Source organism: Ciconia boyciana, chromosome 2, assembly GCF_034638445.1.
Source record: "Ciconia boyciana chromosome 2, ASM3463844v1, whole genome shotgun sequence".
NCBI classification, from domain to species: domain Eukaryota; kingdom Metazoa; phylum Chordata; class Aves; order Ciconiiformes; family Ciconiidae; genus Ciconia; species Ciconia boyciana.
This window is the reverse complement of record NC_132935.1, coordinates 76,868,571-76,886,404: the sequence shown is the minus strand read 5'-3', so window position 1 is coordinate 76,886,404 and position 17,834 is coordinate 76,868,571. Positions and strand designations below refer to the sequence as shown.

The 17,834-nt window shown below is 46.0% G+C and overlaps 1 protein-coding gene and 1 long non-coding RNA gene across 9 annotated transcripts in view; one reads left to right on the top strand and one right to left on the bottom strand.

The window, feature by feature from the left end:
• Positions 1-10,270, bottom strand: part of GRB10 (growth factor receptor bound protein 10) — a 152,286-nt gene extending 142,016 nt beyond the window's left edge. For 6 of the 7 annotated variants that reach the window (XM_072853007.1, XM_072853009.1, XM_072853011.1 and 3 more), the window contains exon 1: positions 10,154-10,270. The gene's annotated coding sequence lies outside the window, so the exon portion shown is untranslated. Of the gene's footprint in view, positions 1-9,885; positions 10,081-10,153 lie in introns of those variants that run through there. The other variant, XM_072853008.1, reaches the window with a different exon arrangement.
• A 236-nt stretch (positions 10,271-10,506) lies between these two features.
• Positions 10,507-16,470, top strand: LOC140646977 (uncharacterized). Of its 2 annotated transcripts, XR_012040622.1 has the most exons (4): positions 10,507-10,675; positions 10,833-10,912; positions 14,531-14,720; positions 16,010-16,470. It is a non-coding gene; the product is annotated as an uncharacterized lncRNA (long non-coding RNA). The 2 variants fall into 2 exon arrangements; XR_012040621.1 differs by having other exon boundaries at positions 10,507-10,912.
• The last annotated feature ends 1,364 nt before the right edge of the window (positions 16,471-17,834 follow it).

Sequence of the window (17,834 nt, the reverse complement as noted above, 5' to 3'; positions counted from 1 at the left end):
ACCATGTTAGTGTGCCCATAAAATTACTTCTCATTCGTTACTGCCTTCATCTCAATAGCCCAAAAACTTAATACAGCTATGCAAAATGACTGAAGCATTATGAGTAGCATTGGATAGAAAACCTGAACTTCCTTCAGCAGCTGGTATAGAGCGCTCGAAGTAAAACACAGGGGATGGGGAGAACATTTAATACATGTTTTGTTACTCTTCAAATGACTTTGCAAAAGACGGAAACTGTTTTTAGACAGAGGCAGACCCCTGTAATGAAGGCTCAGAAAAGATCTCTTCCTAAGTCCACCCAAGAGTTCACATCTGAGTTGGTACCCAGCCAGAAAGACTGAGCTAGTCAATTAGCTCAAACTTTTTTGTGTTAAAATTATGGAAAAAGCCAACCAGAAATGTTTCTGAAGAGAAACGCCAGTCACTCCTGTGCAACCCAGAACCCAAGAACCTGAACTCCAGGTCTTCGCAAGCTGTTTGGTAAAATGAAGGAAAGCCATGACATGTCACCTTGCCCCCAAAATGATTTCACATTTACCACAGGCAAGAATAATAACCAAAATTACTAAAGAACTTATTTGCAGGGTGGGTTGGTTTGGTTTTTTTTTTTTCAGACCAAAGCACACTAGCTTTAGCCAGGCTGAGAAGTTTGCAGCTCTATCCAAGGCAGCCCCTCAAGAGTCACAGGAGTTTGAGCAAGATCTGCCCCACAGCCACCAAGACCGTTTCCTAGTAGACACAGAAGCAGTCACCTCTAGTGCCTTCATTTGACTTTGGCTACAGAAACCCGTCTTGGTCAGAGCAGAGCAGCTGAACCAGCTCACAGGCAGCTCTGGGACCGTGAGACTGGGAACAGCTGAGACATGCCAGGAAAAAACCTTTCAGCCAGTAACTGGCCTGAAACAAGGATGTTTTACCACAAGGTTTCAGGAGAAGTCAACCAAATCTCCAGTGTTCCTCATAGCACTGTCATAAGTATGAACAGCTATTATTCTCAATATTTCTCATAGCATGAATAATGATCGATTTATTACCAGTTACTTCCTCAGTTGCTCTGGTTTATGACAATGGTATAATAAGATACAGCTACACATACCTTACATAATCTTCCAGGGAAAAGCTTCTTCAACCTCTTCACATTACAAATTTCTGTTGTGAAAAATCTGCATTTCAGCACTCTAAAAGTTACTTATATCTTACTCTAAAAAGTTACTTATATCACTGATGGCTGCACACTAGCTGTCTCCCTGAAACTCTGAGAGCTGCCAAATTCACCTGATAGGCTACTTCACATCACCTACAGAAATGTCACCCTAGCTCACCCGAAATTTTAAATGAGACACCCCTGGTGAACAAACCTTGTAAGGAAGAGTTGGACTGTTGGACCAGAAGTTCTCAGAGATGAATACAAGAGAAACTAAAAGTCAGGCTGTTACAGCACAGGACTCCTTCATTCACTTCACTTGTCAAAATTGCCCATTTTCCAAACACCCGTGAGAACTTCTACTGCTGGCAAGAGGAGATGAACAAGTAAACCAGGATAAATTATACATTTACCAAAACTGGCTAAGACTAGCAAAGCATCTCTCAATGCCATTCTCCTACCAAAGACTGTATTGGCAGTACTATTTTCCAAAGGACACTGGGGGAAAGCAGGAGGAGGGAGGTTACCAGACCACAATTCAACCAAGTGTTGCAAGCATCATCACATACCTGAACTCATCCTGTCATGCACAGGATCAGCTGCAACATTCTTTGCAATGCTCCTCTGACTTTGCCTGTGATAACAATGTAATCCACCTTTGCTAGCAAGGAACTCCACAAAGATTTTCCCTGACCTTTTTAGCATCAGCTCTAGAACAAAACATGCATGCTGAATGCAAAACAAGCTTGAGCACACATCAGAGATGCCAGCAACCCAAATAGCATTTGCTGTGCACTCCTACAGCTCATCTCGTAGCCTCCTTGCTCAATTCTCCTGAAGCCTTTTAGAAAAATCCCCAATGCCTCTTCTGAAACCTTTCAAATGTTACATGTTATGACTATGTGTAATGTTATGATAGACTACTAGTAAAGAATATCAAAAGCTATCAGTTCATGAAAATCATGTATAGTCTGTGACATTCTATTTTGATCATTTCTGGAGCATAATAATGCTTGCTTGATTGATTGCTTTCCCCTTAGAAGGCCTTCATTAAGAAACATCATTTAAAAACAAAAACTAAAGCTAGGTGCCCAGCAGCCAGGGAGGAAAAACAAAACAAAACAGACAAAAAAAAAGGAAACTTTCAGCCTCAACTTTTTGGACTTTAGGATTCCTGGAATGAAACCTTTCATCACAACAGAAAACAAAACAAAACAAAAAGAGACAGAGTTGGTGAGCTCTTTCATAAAGTGTTAAAAATGCATGCATTTCTGTGGCTAGATTATAGATGCTGATGGCAAATCTGCCTCTAGCATAAGATTTAGCAGCAAGTACTACTTTGTCCTTGCAATTGTGCTGCACTGATACCTTTCTCTCAGAAATTGTTTTGTTTACTACACTCCTTGCTGTGACCAAGTACAGTAACCGGAACATCACAGTTCGAGCCGGACAAGAAAAACAAAAGCAACCTGACCCACCGAGAAAGCATCTGCCAGCACTTGAGCCATTGTTCTGCAAAATATCAGGGCTTGAAGTCTGACATAATCCCCTGACATCTCGGGTGATGTCAGCACGAGCAGCTATTACAATGAAGAATGATCACCCGCAAGACATTAATTCGGGAAGAATCAATGGCCTTGCAATACGTATTTCTCCCTTAACATTCTCCTAAATGGACTTTAATACATTTGAGCTAGAAGGGAAAGCAGGCCTTTTAAGAAAGGCTTTGGCACAAGACAAAAATATCACAAGCTTCTGGATTTTTAGCTTTTCCAGCTCCTCGAAGTTTAATTCCACACTTGTGCTTCGATATAATAAAAGCTCCTCATTCCTTTCCAAGGATGCTCAGAGCTTTAACAGTACACTAAGCAAGACCAACCTACAGATTTTACCTTCCCCCAGTCCTTCTCACCCCCTCTCCCAATTCCCATTTAAGGAGACAGAACATTCTCCTATCTGAATCTGTACCTAGTAGTTTGGCAGAGATGAACATCACAGGAAAGAAGAAAGGAGAAAAAAAAAAGAAAAAATCACTTCCCCATTTTTATTTCAGCTCTTGAAAGCCTCTAGTCTGATCCTTTCCAATATATAACTACCTTGTCCTACTGTCCTCCATTAAAATCAAGACCTGGGAAAATTTTCTAACAGTATTTCCTTTTCTAAAGGATCTAAATCCCTGCTGCCAGTTAGTTTTGAAATCTAAAGCACTCAAAAAACATATGAAGCATGCACAGACAGAGCCCAACTGCAACTCCCTGACCAAGAATATGTTTAAGTGTCAAACTGTTCTGTAACAGGAGCATCTGCAGTGAAAGAGATTTGGGTGAAATTTCAAGGATTCCCTTCCCCATGGTTTCAAGCCCAAAATTAGCACCTGAAGATGATCTAGAAATAAAGCTAACTGAGGGAAAAAAAAGAGCTTCTGAAAACTCAGTCTGTGCTATGAACCAACAACAGAGCTGCAGCCACTTGATCAAGTCATCAGAAAGGCAGAATTTAGATGCCGGGCATTTAAAGAAGTTTAAGTGTTCATCAAGTGCTAATCTCCACCATGAAAAGAATCTATGGACTTAGAGATTCTCTCTGCTTATTGATTTTCTCACCAGGGATGCATAAGGGAAGAATGATACTGGTGTCATGGAGTATTATCCACCCTTACTTATCCCCAGCCTTCAGCAACCACAGGCTTGGCTTCACAGCGGCTGCTTGGTTTCTCCAATTTCTCTGTTGACACAAATTCTGCAGCAGTAAGCGTGAAGGGAATGCAAGGACCGCACTCCGAAGTTTACTTTGTGAACAAATGCAGAAATCTCCACCGCTGCTCAGCAGGACAGTTCCTTCCCACTGGGCTATAGGTTTGTTCCAATGGGATGGCATGGCATTTCCTCTACGGTTTGCCTGCCAGGAAAGTAATTTCCTATTTTTGTCCTGTTGAGAACTAGTAGAAGCTGGCATTGATGGAGGCTGGGAAGAATCAGAGGCTGGTTTGCCAGTGGTTTAACCAAACATGTTTTTACAATTACCCCATTCATCATGACCTTGCCTGTGTAAAACTGCCTTTTTGGAATTTGCCCATGTTCCTTGGCTTTGGCCTCCGAAAAAGCTGCAGCAGACTTGCTAAGAAATACATTGTTTGAATAGTACTGCTGAAGCACCAGGATTGTCCAATAGTTAATATTGTAATCATTAATACAACTGTTGGGCATTAAGATCAACGTAGCTGCTCAACTTGTTGCTCTTGGCCTAAGGATGACAGCTTAGCAGCAGGAGGGTAAGATAATGGGAAAACCTCTTGCAGTCTTCCCCTGGAGTCCAACAACAGAATACAACAGAAATAGGACACTGCGTTTCTTTCTCAGATACCCTACAGTATCTGCCCACAAGAAGAGAACGCAGAGACAGCCATGGTATTCCCAGTAAACTTGTCTAGGGCACTCATAGGCTCTGCATCCAAGGACCATGACTATCACCATAGTCCCAAAGCTCTTTTCAGAAGTACACTGTGCGGTATAATTAACACTTGCGACTCCCCTCACCCTCTCCCCAATTCTCCCTTCAGGCAAGAAGAAGCAGAGTCTGTCCTACCTTCACGTGGTAGAAGGGAAATTTTGCACTGCTGATCCTTTCTCCAGGAAGAAGTCAAACTATTCTAGCAAACAAGCCTTATCCCACCGTACCTGAACCAGCATAATCTCAAAGCCAGCAGTCTTGAAAGCTTCAAAGAGCTCCAAGAGACACATTTCACCTCTTCTCAGCTCCAGGAAGAGTTCATTTCTCTCATTATTAATGAGGTAGACTTTCATGCCACGTGCCTAGATTATGCCAGATCAAGTCTAACAATCTACAAGCTTGATACAACCTGTAATTTTACTTCATACCATACATCAGAGTGCTACACATTTTCCTCTACCATTTTCCTCTCTCTAAAGTTATCTTTGATACCCAAAGATGCAATGACTTACCAAAAATGACTTATCAAAGGTTTCTGAAAGGCTTTGGGAAGGAAAAGGTCCCTCACACTAATTTACAGTATTAGTCACATGCTGTATTATCCATGCCGCTGGAGGTGGTCTCCTACGCTGCTAGAAAGATCACCCACTCAGAACAACCAATCTTCACAATGGCCAGCTTCTGCTGTAGCCATTCAGGAGTGGTAATCTGCATCTCAACGCAATTAGCCGGTTTCATTAAAAGCTCTCTTGGCTTGTAAGTGAGCATTAATGTTGGCCTATAGTTTTGTTCAATCCTGCCTATACTTTTGTTCAATCCACACTTGAGTCTCTGGTCCTTTCCACTATGGGTAGTTTACCTGTAAAATCCCAAGCAGCCACATAGCTGCCACCTTCTCCTAGCAGAAAATGACTCACCCAGTGCTCAAAACCTCATGCTTTCCTAAGAGTGTCTTCCAACAAGTTTTCAAGCTCATTGGCAGCACTGGCTCCTCACCATTAAACAGAAAGCGCTGGTCTTTTCTGTTAGAGAGACCAGGAAAGACAGAACCATTCACAAGGGCACTACTCTAAAGTAGGGCTTGAACTTCTAATGCCTTCAGTCCTGAGAGCCACGTCCATTTGCTCTGCGTGAACTGATCCATCTGCCACTTATGAAATACCCTAGGAAAGCAAAGAGGGAGATGACTTTTCAGGGAATGGATGCACATCAGTGTGAATGTGAAGATCGCTTAGAATGAGAGTTTCAGGATAACTTGGCACTGGTGGTGACTCTCTTCATGAATCCTTCAATCTTCAGTGTTCCTATACACACCATGAGTCCACAAGCAGGTAGAAACCACAAACGACACCACTTTCAGATGAACACATGAAAAATGTAGTGCCTGTCTCACTCTCACATCAGGTTACCCACTGAAGAGACACTGGCCGTGGGAATAAAGCATGACAGCAAAGGGATTGTAGGTTATATCCAACTAGATCTCAAAGTCAGACTATTATGGTTGCTCCATCACTGAAGAGATAAACAGTCCGTCTGTAGACAGGATGCTTCAGCCTGATCAACAGTTTTCTTTTATGCTGCACTCATAGTGGAATCTGGCTTCCTTGGAAGAGTCCTCCCCACAATGCAACAGAGGAGCCATACCGAGCTAATGGGAGAACTGCTGTTCAAAAAGATCATCCAATTCAACAGATGGCATGAGAATAGGAAAGACCTGGCACAGGATGAGCTCAGAAGTGCACAGCCCAACAAATATAAGGAAAGAAAAGTCAATGAGGTGACATCTGTTTGCTTGGTAATATTGTGTTTCATAACGACCACCAGTTTGGAAGAAAAGCGATGGGAAACAAGACTATTTTGCCACATCCAAGTTTAGGTTGCAAAGTGCTCTCCTGACCAGGAGGCAGAGCAAGGATGGCAAACCTGTAAATGAAGTTCAATGCTTATAAAAGGATTCCTTGGCAACCTCATTCCTCATAATTCCTAAAAAGATTGTGGAGTTTCACCTTTTAGGAAAAGGATCTCCATTCCTAGATTTCCCTAAGTGAAGAGGAGTCACAACTGGTATATTTTGGACATGCCCAGGAGCAGGTCCAGTTTCCAAGAAAAACAATCCTAACTTCTTAGCCTGCTTTCCTACAGAAGGAGACTTATGCAATCACACTGTAGCCAAGCCAGTTGGCAGGTTTCATACAAGCCTGACAGAGGCAGAGGTCTCAGGAGTTATCTTCCTTGTTTGTGAAAACACTGCGCCAGGTGGGTACATGCAAGAAACGCTGTATTGTGACATGGCATCAATACCCTCATAGTTGAGACAAATCCAAAGAAAACCAGGCTTCCTTAGTCTTAGTTTGGACAGAAATGCTGGTTTAAAATGAGGAAAAGCATTTTCCTCAACCCCACTAATAAAGTTCACGCAGAGGTTTAGCATAAAAAGGCCAGCAGAAAATGGTAAGGTTTTTGCACCACAGTGTTTGCTGTTACCAGTGAAATTTTTACTTGAGCAAATACTTAAGTGCATCCTAAAAATGCATACCACTGGTCACCAAAAGGCACCCACCTTCATCTCTCCCCCCACCCCAGCTTCCAGGTCTCTGAAGAAGCACCCGAATGCATTCCCCACACACACACGCTTCCCACAAAAGAGCTCAGCTGGTCTCAGAAAAAGTTTTGCCTAGAAATCTGGCCTCATTTAGCACTATTGCCATAAACCTCCGTACCCAACGCGTACGGGAGCATGGCAGAAGGGAGGAGAGGAGCGACAGCACGGTCCCACCCGGTGTGACGCTACCTGGGAGCCCCCCGACTACCCTGCTGCAACCGCTACGCACGCCCAGGGAAGCTGTCGGTGCCTCACAGTCTAGAGGGACATCTGCTAGTTCGGCGCTGTCAGAAAACAAACTCCCAGCACAGCACTCCCATGCTGCTGGCAGAAGTGGCACATGACCCAGCTATGGCTTTCCTCTGCCAGCTGGGAACTCCCCGCCTTGGAAGGATCCCTTCGCCAGAGAGATCCAGATACTTTTCGCCCATTTACACCCCGAGCGCAGCTGACAACACGACCAAAGATTTCTAAAAAACCTTTGTGACAATTCTTGGCTGGAGTCATTTAAGTGCTCACAAGATAGATGGCTGCAAATATTTGTTTTATTCACAGAGTGCATGGTATACGCTTAAGTAGAAGTGAAATGCAGAGATCCATTTTGCATTTAGGCAGCGCTTTTGGACTACATAATAAAAAACACAGGAATACACTACTGAAACCCAGGTGTGGCTGCATCTGAGGATGAAAGCCAACTCACACAGCAGTAAGGGAGGGGATATTTTGATTAACAAAACCAAGGAAAACCATGGAAGTACCACAAGATCTTTAATATGTAGCCAGGGCAAACAAGACCTACTTTAAGAACAAATAAAGTCCAAGTGAAGAAAATAAATCAAGAGTATAACATGGTAAAATGATCACTGGAGGCAAGCGTCAGGGTCTGCTGCTCCGTCAGCTTACCATTTGCAATAAGGCTACCAAATGTTGCTCTTCAGGCTTTGCTGTTTGCTCTAGGTTGTGCTGAATTTTAAAGAGTTCGGCTTTAGAGGAAGAAAACCCAAACAGCCTTGATATCAGCATATAACTGTACAAAGATAGCCAGAGGAATATGGCTCTGGAACAGCTCTCCCTCTTCTGCTCCACTGTGAGGTAAGTCCTCCAGAAAGACTAAGGCTGCACGCAAAGAGCATCCTGCTGAGCCCCTGCACCCTTCCCCAGCCCCCAAATGATCATGAAGCACAGCTGGAGCTGCCATTTAAAGCATATTTCCTTTTTCCATGCAGCTTTCTGAATCTCCATGTGTTTGTGGTGGGTTTTTTTTAACCTGTCCTCATAACTCCCTCCTTTTAATCCTAGGATTAGCCTTGTTGCCCTTCTCCATACCTTTTCTAGAACTTTAAGTACAACTAGTCTCTAGACACAGGAATAGATTGAGTTGGAGCGTTAACGTGTCCTTGCTATACATCCTACAAAATTTTTGCTAAAATGAGTAATTGCTCAGCACCTTTATGAGGCAACACAATTTAAACTGTCCTTTAGAAGCATGACTTAAGGTGGCAGCTACCCCCATCCCTCCTATCACTTCCCCCCCAACCCGAATTCATTCTTCTTTAGTGAAGGGAAAAGCAAACCACATTCTTCAGGGCTGTTTTAGAAAACCTGATCAATGCCGCTTTGACATACCAGCAACACATGTTCCCATTTCAACAAATGGGAACATTTCAGGCAGACCACCACTTCAGATGGAGTGGGGCTCCAGGCTGCTGAATCAGCACTTTCCATCCTGCTGGCAATACAGAGTTATGCGACGCTTCAAAGGAAAGCGGGGGAAAGGGGGGGAAGGGGGGGCGCTGGCACTTAAGCAACAGAAGCGGGCAAGAGGATTTTGCAGGAGTTCATCTGCCAAACCAATTAACTGCAAACTGTTCTTATAAAGATGCCACGGTTTCAGCCCCAGCCTGCAGTACCACCGTGGTACGATGAGAGAGCCATGCGTGCGCGGCTCTCCCCGGCGGGGAGCGAGGGCAGGGGAAACCGAGCACTCTCCCCGACCTCGGGTCTCCTGGGCTAGCGAGGGGCTCTCCGGCACGGCCGGGGGAGGCGGCGGTGCGTAGGGCTGCTCTCCTCTCCCGCACACGGCTGCTCTCCCGCACTCGGTTTCCCGGCTGCCGCCGCAGATCCGCACAGCGGATGAGCAGGAAGGTGGCAGCACTCCGGGGTGGCATTTCTGCAAACTGCCCATCCGCCAGCCCTCCCGCAAACACTAAACGGCCCGGGGGGGGGGGGGGGGGGGGGCAAGGTGCGGGAGAGCACGGGGGACTTTCGCAGCACCGCCGGCAGCTGGCGAGGCAGGTCTTCACCCACTTCCAGCGCGGGGCGACGGGAAAGCCCGGCTCCCAGCACCGCCGGGGAGAGGCACGAAGCAGGCGAGCAAACAAAACGCGGCAAGGAAGCCCCGAGCCGGGGGAAAGGGCCGCTCCCCCGAGCCCCGCGGCCGCCGGCCGCCCCCCGCCCGGCCCCGGGGGCTCCGCGCCAGGCGCTGGGAGGTGCGCGGGGGGCGCTCCCGGCGGGCACGGTGGGCTCGCGGGCGGCCCCAGGAAAAGGAAGTTTGCTCTCGTCCCCCTCCTCCCACCGGCCTCCGCCACCGAGGGGCCGGCAAGCCCGGCCTCCCCCCGCCGGGGCTCCCCAGCGGCAGCAGCAGCCGCCGACCCCCTGCGCGCCCCGCGCCGCCCCCCCAGCCCCTTACCTGCTGGGCGGCCGGCCGGCCGGCACCCTCCCCGCCAGGCGCCGCGCACCCGCCAAGTTTCGGGCAGGCGGAGGGGGTCGGGAGAACGATCGTGCGCGGCGGCGAGGACGGGAGCGCGGGCGGGGAGGGGGGTCCTCCGGGCGGCGGGGTGGAGGGGGCACGGGCGGGGGAGAGCAAGCTCTCGGAGCCACGCGCCTCAAAAACAAAACAAAATTAAAAAAAAAAAAGCAATTAAACAAACAACCACCAAAAAAAAAGCAAAACACACCCAAGGGGGACGTTCCCGCCTCCGCAAGGCGACCCCGGGCTGCGGGAGAGATCTGCGGAGAAAACTTCTGCCCGCCCGCCCGGCTGCTGCTGCTGCTGCGGCTGCTGCTGCTGCGGCTACCGCTGCCGCGGCTACCGCTGCTGCTGCTGCTGCTGTCGCCGCCGCTGCCGCCGCTGCCGCTGCTGCTGCTGCCGCTGCCGCCGCCGCCGCCGGCTCCCGGTGCTAACGGCGCCCCGCCGCCGCCGCGCTCTCGCCCCGCGCCCAGCTGACTCCCGGCGGCGCCCCGCCCCGCCCCGCCCCGCCCCGCTCCGCTCCCGCCCCCGCCGCACGCAGCCGCAGCCCCGGCCCGCGTCCCGCCGCCGCCGCCGCCCCGCCGAGGGCAGGGGGCGGCCGGGAGCCCCGGCGGCGGCAGCGGCGGGTGGCCGGGCTGCGGAGCCCCGGCCGGGGCGAGAGGGGCTGGGGGCGGCCGGTTAGGAAGCTGCCACGGGGGCTGCCCGCCCTCTGACAAAAGCTCGCCCACAGGTAGCACCGGCGCATGCTTTGGCGGGGGGAAGGCAGGCTGTTTCTTCTTTAAAGCCAACGGAGCAGCCAGGGGCAGCTACAAACGCGAGACATTCGTGCGTGGACTTTTTCTTGAACCTCATCTGCCCGCCCTGTTCTCACATTTTTCCCCACACAGCTACCCAGGGAAGGTGCCTCGGCTCTGCTTCCTGCGCCCAGATAGCACCGAGCAGGCGCTCGGCGTGCGCCAGCAGTAAGGTGGAGTGTTCAGAGAGCTCTTCTGTGTTGCAAAACACCCTTATCTCCCTGGATCCTTTCGCTGCCATCGGCACTCCTACAGACTGCTGCTTCTAACTTTTGCGCAGTGGGACCTTTGGTATTTCGCTCTGTGGATCACTAGAGCTTTACCGTAGCTCCAAGCAATCCTCTTTGCAAGTAGCTTGCAAATAACTTGGACTGCGAAAAAGCTCTTTTAGAAGTGAAGCTGCACGCTTCCCTAAGAGCTACTGTCTTAAAGCGTATAGACTTTAACGCAAGCCGCTGCACTGCAGGAGGAGAGGAATATTCTGTTCGCCAGATGCAAAAACACCTCTCGTAAGAAGCGGTCAGCACTATAAAAGGAAATCATGGAGAAGCGGGAGAAATCTCTGGGCTTTTCCTCCTGAGACAGATGCATGTACACTAATGGGAGCGTTGCGGCTGAGCACCCGAGCTGAATGTATTTTGAAATGTAACATGATACTTTCCTCACTGTTGCTCTTTCTTCCTCCGTGGCTCTTCTTTACTGTATTTAAAGGAATGTTTTTGTTATCAGCCCTCCCTCTCTGTCCCCGCATTTCCAGCCCTGCTCTGATCTCACACTGTTCTCGCCACTCGCTCGCCCTGTTTGACTCCTCAAATAACCTCTCTGGCTTCCTCGTATGTGTCACCTCAGCCTCTCAGAGGCACGTGCCGCTCTGCTGCCCGCTCACTGCTCACCCTCCTCATGCCGCCAGCCTCCCGGCCTTGCCCCGCTTCCCTCGGCCATCTCCACTTGACCTGGTGCTGAGCGTTGCTCTTCAGCCTGTCAGCACCGCTAGCGCCTGTCCTGTCCCAGCTCGGCCCTGTGGGAGCTAGCTTCGTGCACCGCCACTTCTCAGCCCCTAGTTCACCCCTGTCTTCCCATTGCCGGGCTGGTCTGTCCTGACTTTCTGTGAGCCATCGTTCACGCCTGATCATGCATTTTGGGGGTCCAGCCTTGGAGGCTGGTACCTCACTGGAGGAGAAGTTGCCTCCTCTCTGCTGCTAGCAGAAGGCTCCTGTCCAGGTTTCTACCTAGTGAAAATGTGAAGGTAGGTGGTATCAGATTTCTGCCCGAGATGATTACTCCAGAGGTAAGGAAGCACCTACTACCTGCCAGACCCTAGGACAGCATGGCTGACATCACAGCCCCACATGCTTACATAAGAAACTTTCTGCACGTATAGATTGTAGAATGATAGAGCAGCCCAGCTTGGAAGGGACCTCCAAAGATCATCTGGTCCAACCTTCCATGGGAAAGGGAGCCTAGATGCGATTATCTGGCACCCTGTCCAATCACATCTTGAAAACCATCAGTGATGGGGACTCCACCACATCCCTGGGGACGTTGTTCTAGTGGATGATTGTTCTCACTGTAAAGTATTTCTTTCTTACATCAAAGTGAAACATCTCCTGGTGCAACTTGTACCTGTTACCCCTTGTCTGCTCCCTGTGGCTCCTTGTGAAGAGAAAGCCTCCGTCCTCTTTGTAGCTGTACCTGTACAATTTGACCAGGGTTTGTACAATAGATGTCCGGTTCTTGCTGCTTTTGCAGAGCCTGCTGCCGCAGGCACGGCCGAGGGCTTCAACACATGCCTCTTCTACATACTGTTTGATGCTATTTGCCCTGGCACATTCTTTAGCTGTGCAATGAAATGGTTATACTTTGTCATCCATAGTATTTCCACCCTAGAATATCAATTTACGGCCCGGCATTACAGGGTGTCCTCAAAAAGCGAGAAGTGAAAGGAGAGAAGTTATATAACTGGGCCGGCGCTGCAGGCCCAGCCAGCCACCGGCAGGATTGCATTGCAGGGATTCCCGCCTTCCAAAACATTCCCCTCCTGCCCCAAAAGTCCTGCTACCTCCACTTCAAAGGCACTTCACACATTTAATCTTAAAATCAGAGACCACCCTTACAACCATGATGTGCTGCATCCAACGCTGAAAGGAAACTGGAGGGATAAAGCCCAGGTATTTTTGAACCATCACGCAGGCAGCTACCTGGCTGTCTTCCAGCATGCTCTTTCTTTAAGTGTGCTCACTGTTTCTCTATATAAGACTGCTGATCCATCACTTAATCATATTGAGTAAGTACCTAAAATTAACTTTTAAATTATTAATGCATGAGAACATATCCGTTTGCCATGTACGTTATTTTAAAGGATTACAGTGTGTACACTGAGTGCCATTAACGTTACATTTTGAAGACAGTAAATTGACTTGTATGGAAATCAGAAGAGTTGATGGATTCCTCTACAAATGCCTTTGACAATGATAAAATGTTCAATTGGATTATTATTAAGCATGTGTTTGTACTTAAATTTCTTTCTAATACATACAAAAATAAGAGACTGCCCAAGTCTTAATAGTATAGTATTTTTCATTTTGTGGTGGGTTAAAAAAATAGATACATATGAGTATTGAAAATACTCCTCTGACAAATAAAAACACTAGGAAAGATATGTTTAGTTTCCTAGGCTACAGCTGTGTCGTTCAAGACAAAACTGTACTGTCATAAAATTGTTTATCCCAAACAGCACCATTAAAACTGTTAAATGTAGAAGTAGCAATGCATCCTTTCAATGGCAGTGAAGGACATAAGTATGATAGTCATCTTCTTTTCCCTTAACTAACGAATCTCTGAAAAAAACCTACAGTATGCCATATCATGAAAATAACAGCCTAAAATGCCAATTATTTTCTCTAAGGAAAAAAATGTTGTCATTTTCTGCAAGAAAAACCACACAAGAAATAATGATGGCAATAACATTCTGTGACTGTGTAAACATTGTTCCTACTCAAGGACAACCCAAAACGTAAAGGCAAACACCAGTGCAGAAGCCTCTGTGCCTTCAGGACTTCTGTGCAAGGGGCTTGCTCCCAAGAGAAGTTTGTCCCAACTCCCTGTTGTCTTCTTCTTTGCAGTGGTTAAGGTTCAGGTTAGAGAAGACTGATTCCACTGACCTCTGATGGAAGAACTAATGAGGCTCCCTGGCCGTGCTCTGGGGGGTCGAGGGTGCTGGGGGAGAAGAGGACAGGGCGTGCAGTCCCCTCCTAGCTGGAGAGGGTCTTGCTACCCCGCGGCTACCGAGCTCAGAGCCTGAGCTGAGCTTAGGCCGTCATTTTATTCTCCAATTTACTACTCTCAAAGTATCAGGAAAGCCCAGAAAATGCCCTCTTTGCTCTTTTTACTCCTCAGAAAACTTACATTAACGTAAGTTTCTCATGTGCTAAGGCTTCAGAAACAGGTCTGAAATATAAGCAGAATATAGGCATTCTCCATCTATTTAGTGCTACATTAAAGACTCAGGACCTAATAATAAATGGCAGTTAGAGTTCAAGAACAGTGGACTTGGTTTGCTTTCAGCTGAGACTTGAACTCTGCAGGGTGACTTTCCTTTTTGGAACTTATCCAAAGGACACTAAGCTCTACAATTCAGTTAGCTCCAAGAGAGAAAAAGGTCATTTTAAAGTTTTATTAAATTGAGTAATGAAAACTGTCTAGTAGATATGATGTTTTCTCTAGAAACATTCTTAGATTTCATATATATTTGGAGAACGAGCATAATTTTCTTTTCTATTACATTGATTTAGGAAATGAAAATCCAATAGCAGAAGATCTGAAGAGGAGAGATCAGAATCTGGCCACTGCTTTCATTCTCAAAGGCACTTTCATGAAAGCACTATATGAAAGTCGGCATTGAGCATCATCTTCAACCAGTATGAATGCACTGATAAAAGACTTCAGTGATCAAAAAAGGGTCAACGTGATCATTGTTACCTAGTAGGTATATAGGCAAAAATGCTGACTAACCTTTGAAATGGTAATAACTTTTTTTTGTCATGGACAAGGCTTTTCACCTTAAATAGACAGGAAGTCTTCTAACACATTAGAATTTTAATAAGGCTTAATATGGAACAAAAACAACTCAATATTTCTGTTGCTTTTATTATAGTTGAAGCAAAAGTTTCAAATATTTTTAAAAGCTATCCAGAAACAAATAAGAGAGATCTTTTTAGTGTTAAGATGGGGGGAAAAAACATTCCCCTTCCTTTCTGTCTACATCCTTTTCCATTATACTTATTTTACCCCTGTATGGCAGAGACTGAAAGCTGAAAGGGGAAAGGAAAGCACTAAGAAAGAAACTAAACATGTTTATAAAAACATTCACTAAATATAGCTGTATGAGCTAAAGGATACAGATTGTATTTCAATATTCACCAAAAGACTGACATTTTCAAAACTTCATATGTTTTTCCCCCAGTATTCACTCAATTCTGTTTTTACCTGACCCAGCAGAAACTCTACAAAGTACATTGATTTTATAAGTTTAGAAAGTTCATCTTCTGCCCAGTTGTTATCAAGAGGATTGCTTAACATTAGCTGAGTACAGAAAAGACTTTTTCTATAGTCTGTCTCTAAACGACTAGCAACAGAAAAAGAAGAGCTATGGCATGACCATAGCTGAATAAACTCACTGTGTTCATAGACTACATTGTGGAGATCTACTTTTTGTTGCTAGGTAAGTTATATCTCTATTTACAGCTTTTTCAAAAGGCTGAATAGTCAGGGACATTTTGTAATTTGAGATGGAGTCCTAAGCTCCAGTGAGAGAGATGTGCTCTTTCTGGGCTGTACAAAATAGAGCAGTTACACAAGGTGGTAGAGAGGAGAAGGGAATTTTAAGAAATACTGATGATCCAAACAGCAACAGCATTAAAAAGCTGAATACATTCAGCCCACCCTTCTACAAAAAACACATCTGCTCCCAGTACTAGCCCCACAATTAACACATTGACTAATTCAACATTAATAACTATGAATTGCTGTATTCTCTCAGTTCCAATAAAGTGATAAAGAAAATGGGTACTTTTGGACATCAAAGATGTTAAGTGAAATTACATGTTAAAAGTGTTTCGCTTTTTCCAAATCAAAGTCAGCTGCTTTCCAGATGCATAATAAGTTTTCAACTAGGATGCCAGATAACACTGGATGGGAAGAAAAATTCAAAATTATACTGCAATAGGAGGAGATTCAGTTCAATCTATACTATATGTTCTCATTTTTTACAGGAGAAATCGGGATTTATTCAAAACATGTAGTGCTCATTCACAGCTTTGCCACAGAGGAGGAGAGAATGCAACGAGAACTGTGACTCAGAATGAAATCCAGCCACGCTACAGTCAGTGGCAAAACTCTTAGGGAGCTTAGTGCGACCGTGTTTTCGTCCCAAGTCTTTTCTTGATTCCTGGCGGGGGGGGGAATTAAAATAAAGACAAAAAGAAAATCTTCCATGCCATAACTTGCCCTATATGCTGAAGCTTTTAGGAGCATATTTTCACCACTGCCATAGCAGGGTCTTCCAGCCAGTGCCATCCGAAAACCAGAAACATTATGTCAAGGTAAACAAGAAGGGATTACATAGAGGTAGATTTTACCAAGCTGAGAGAAGAGACACAGCAATCCAGCTGTATTGGACCCAAACCAGATCTTCCTTCATTTGTGCGCTGAGCAGATCCCAGCATCCTCTGAATTAAAATATGCCTCTGTACAACACAGCCTTGCAAGGTGTCAGCGTGCCTTTTGTTGGCTTGTAGGGTAGGGATGCAGAGCTGAGGCATGCATTATGCAGGTTCTCCCTGTGTCCTGTAGGCACCACCAGTCTCTACAGTAGCCAGTTCACGTCTCACACTGCTCTCCAGTGCAGTCCCATGTGAAGTTTTGAGAGCATTCCCGTCATGTGGCTTTAAATGAGCAATACGCAGATGTCTAATAGTCAATTCAAGTCTGGACTGGACTTCTTGTATTTAGACTGCTGTTTCCAAAGGAAGTCATATTTTGCCTTCCTGGTGCAGGAATTACCAAAAAAAAAAAATCCCCAAACCAAAACAAATGTACACTGCATTATTATCTAAATTAATCCCTTGTCATAAACTTGTAATCCCTTACAAACTCTCCTTAGCCAATTAAGCCAAACCTTTCTCGGAAATCATCTGGCAGGAGGAGATTCCCCTGCTCCATCCATAGCAAACAGTGGGTAGGCTGCTTACACAGAGGATTGAGAACTATGTTAAAATACAAGTTGTATTTGTGGTGATTTAAAATTGTATTTTCTGCAAGTCTTGTCTATTGATTTGACTATACGAGAGGAGTTAGAAATCATTCTCCTGTTTAAATGATTCCCTTTTGTATGGAAAAATATTTAATCAGCCAAGGAGAGAGCATGAGAACGACCCCCAGGCTTAGCAGTTAGCACACCTTCTAGGACAGGAGAGACCCGACTTTTACTCTCCAATGTAAGAAAGGTTTGCTACGTACTGTTTTAACTGTTAGGTACTGTTTTAACTCTTCCTGATCTTCTCAGTTAATGATTTGATGCAAAGCTCTTTAAAAAAGACAGACTGAAAGAATCTCATGCCAGAGTATCACTCAGCCTGGTGAGCGGATCAATTTATTTGCAAGGGTGTATCTCACTTCAAGCAAAGAAGAGATATTAAACTATGTTTTCTCCACCTGGTATGGGTCATCTAATCTAATCGTAAGAAGAAAATGGCCAGATCTGCCATATTTTCCCAATATCTGTACTAGGCTGAATCTGGTAGGTGGGCTCAGAGAATGCCTCAGTCAGCAGAGGCCACATTCCTAACTTGCAAATCCTGATGGGACTTGCACTTCAGATTGTCTGGCCAGAAGTAGGCATTTACTGTATCGTTATTACAGAGAAAAACTTGGAGGACAAATTGTTCCTTGCGATATACATTCTTTGTTAAGAGAGCGATCTTTCAAAACAGAAAGGACTGCCCTGTAGTTGCTGTCCTGACAAAATGCAGCTCTCGTCTCAAACTGTGAAGGCTGTTCTTTGTCACAGGACATCCTTTCTGTGATTGTCAGATGTAT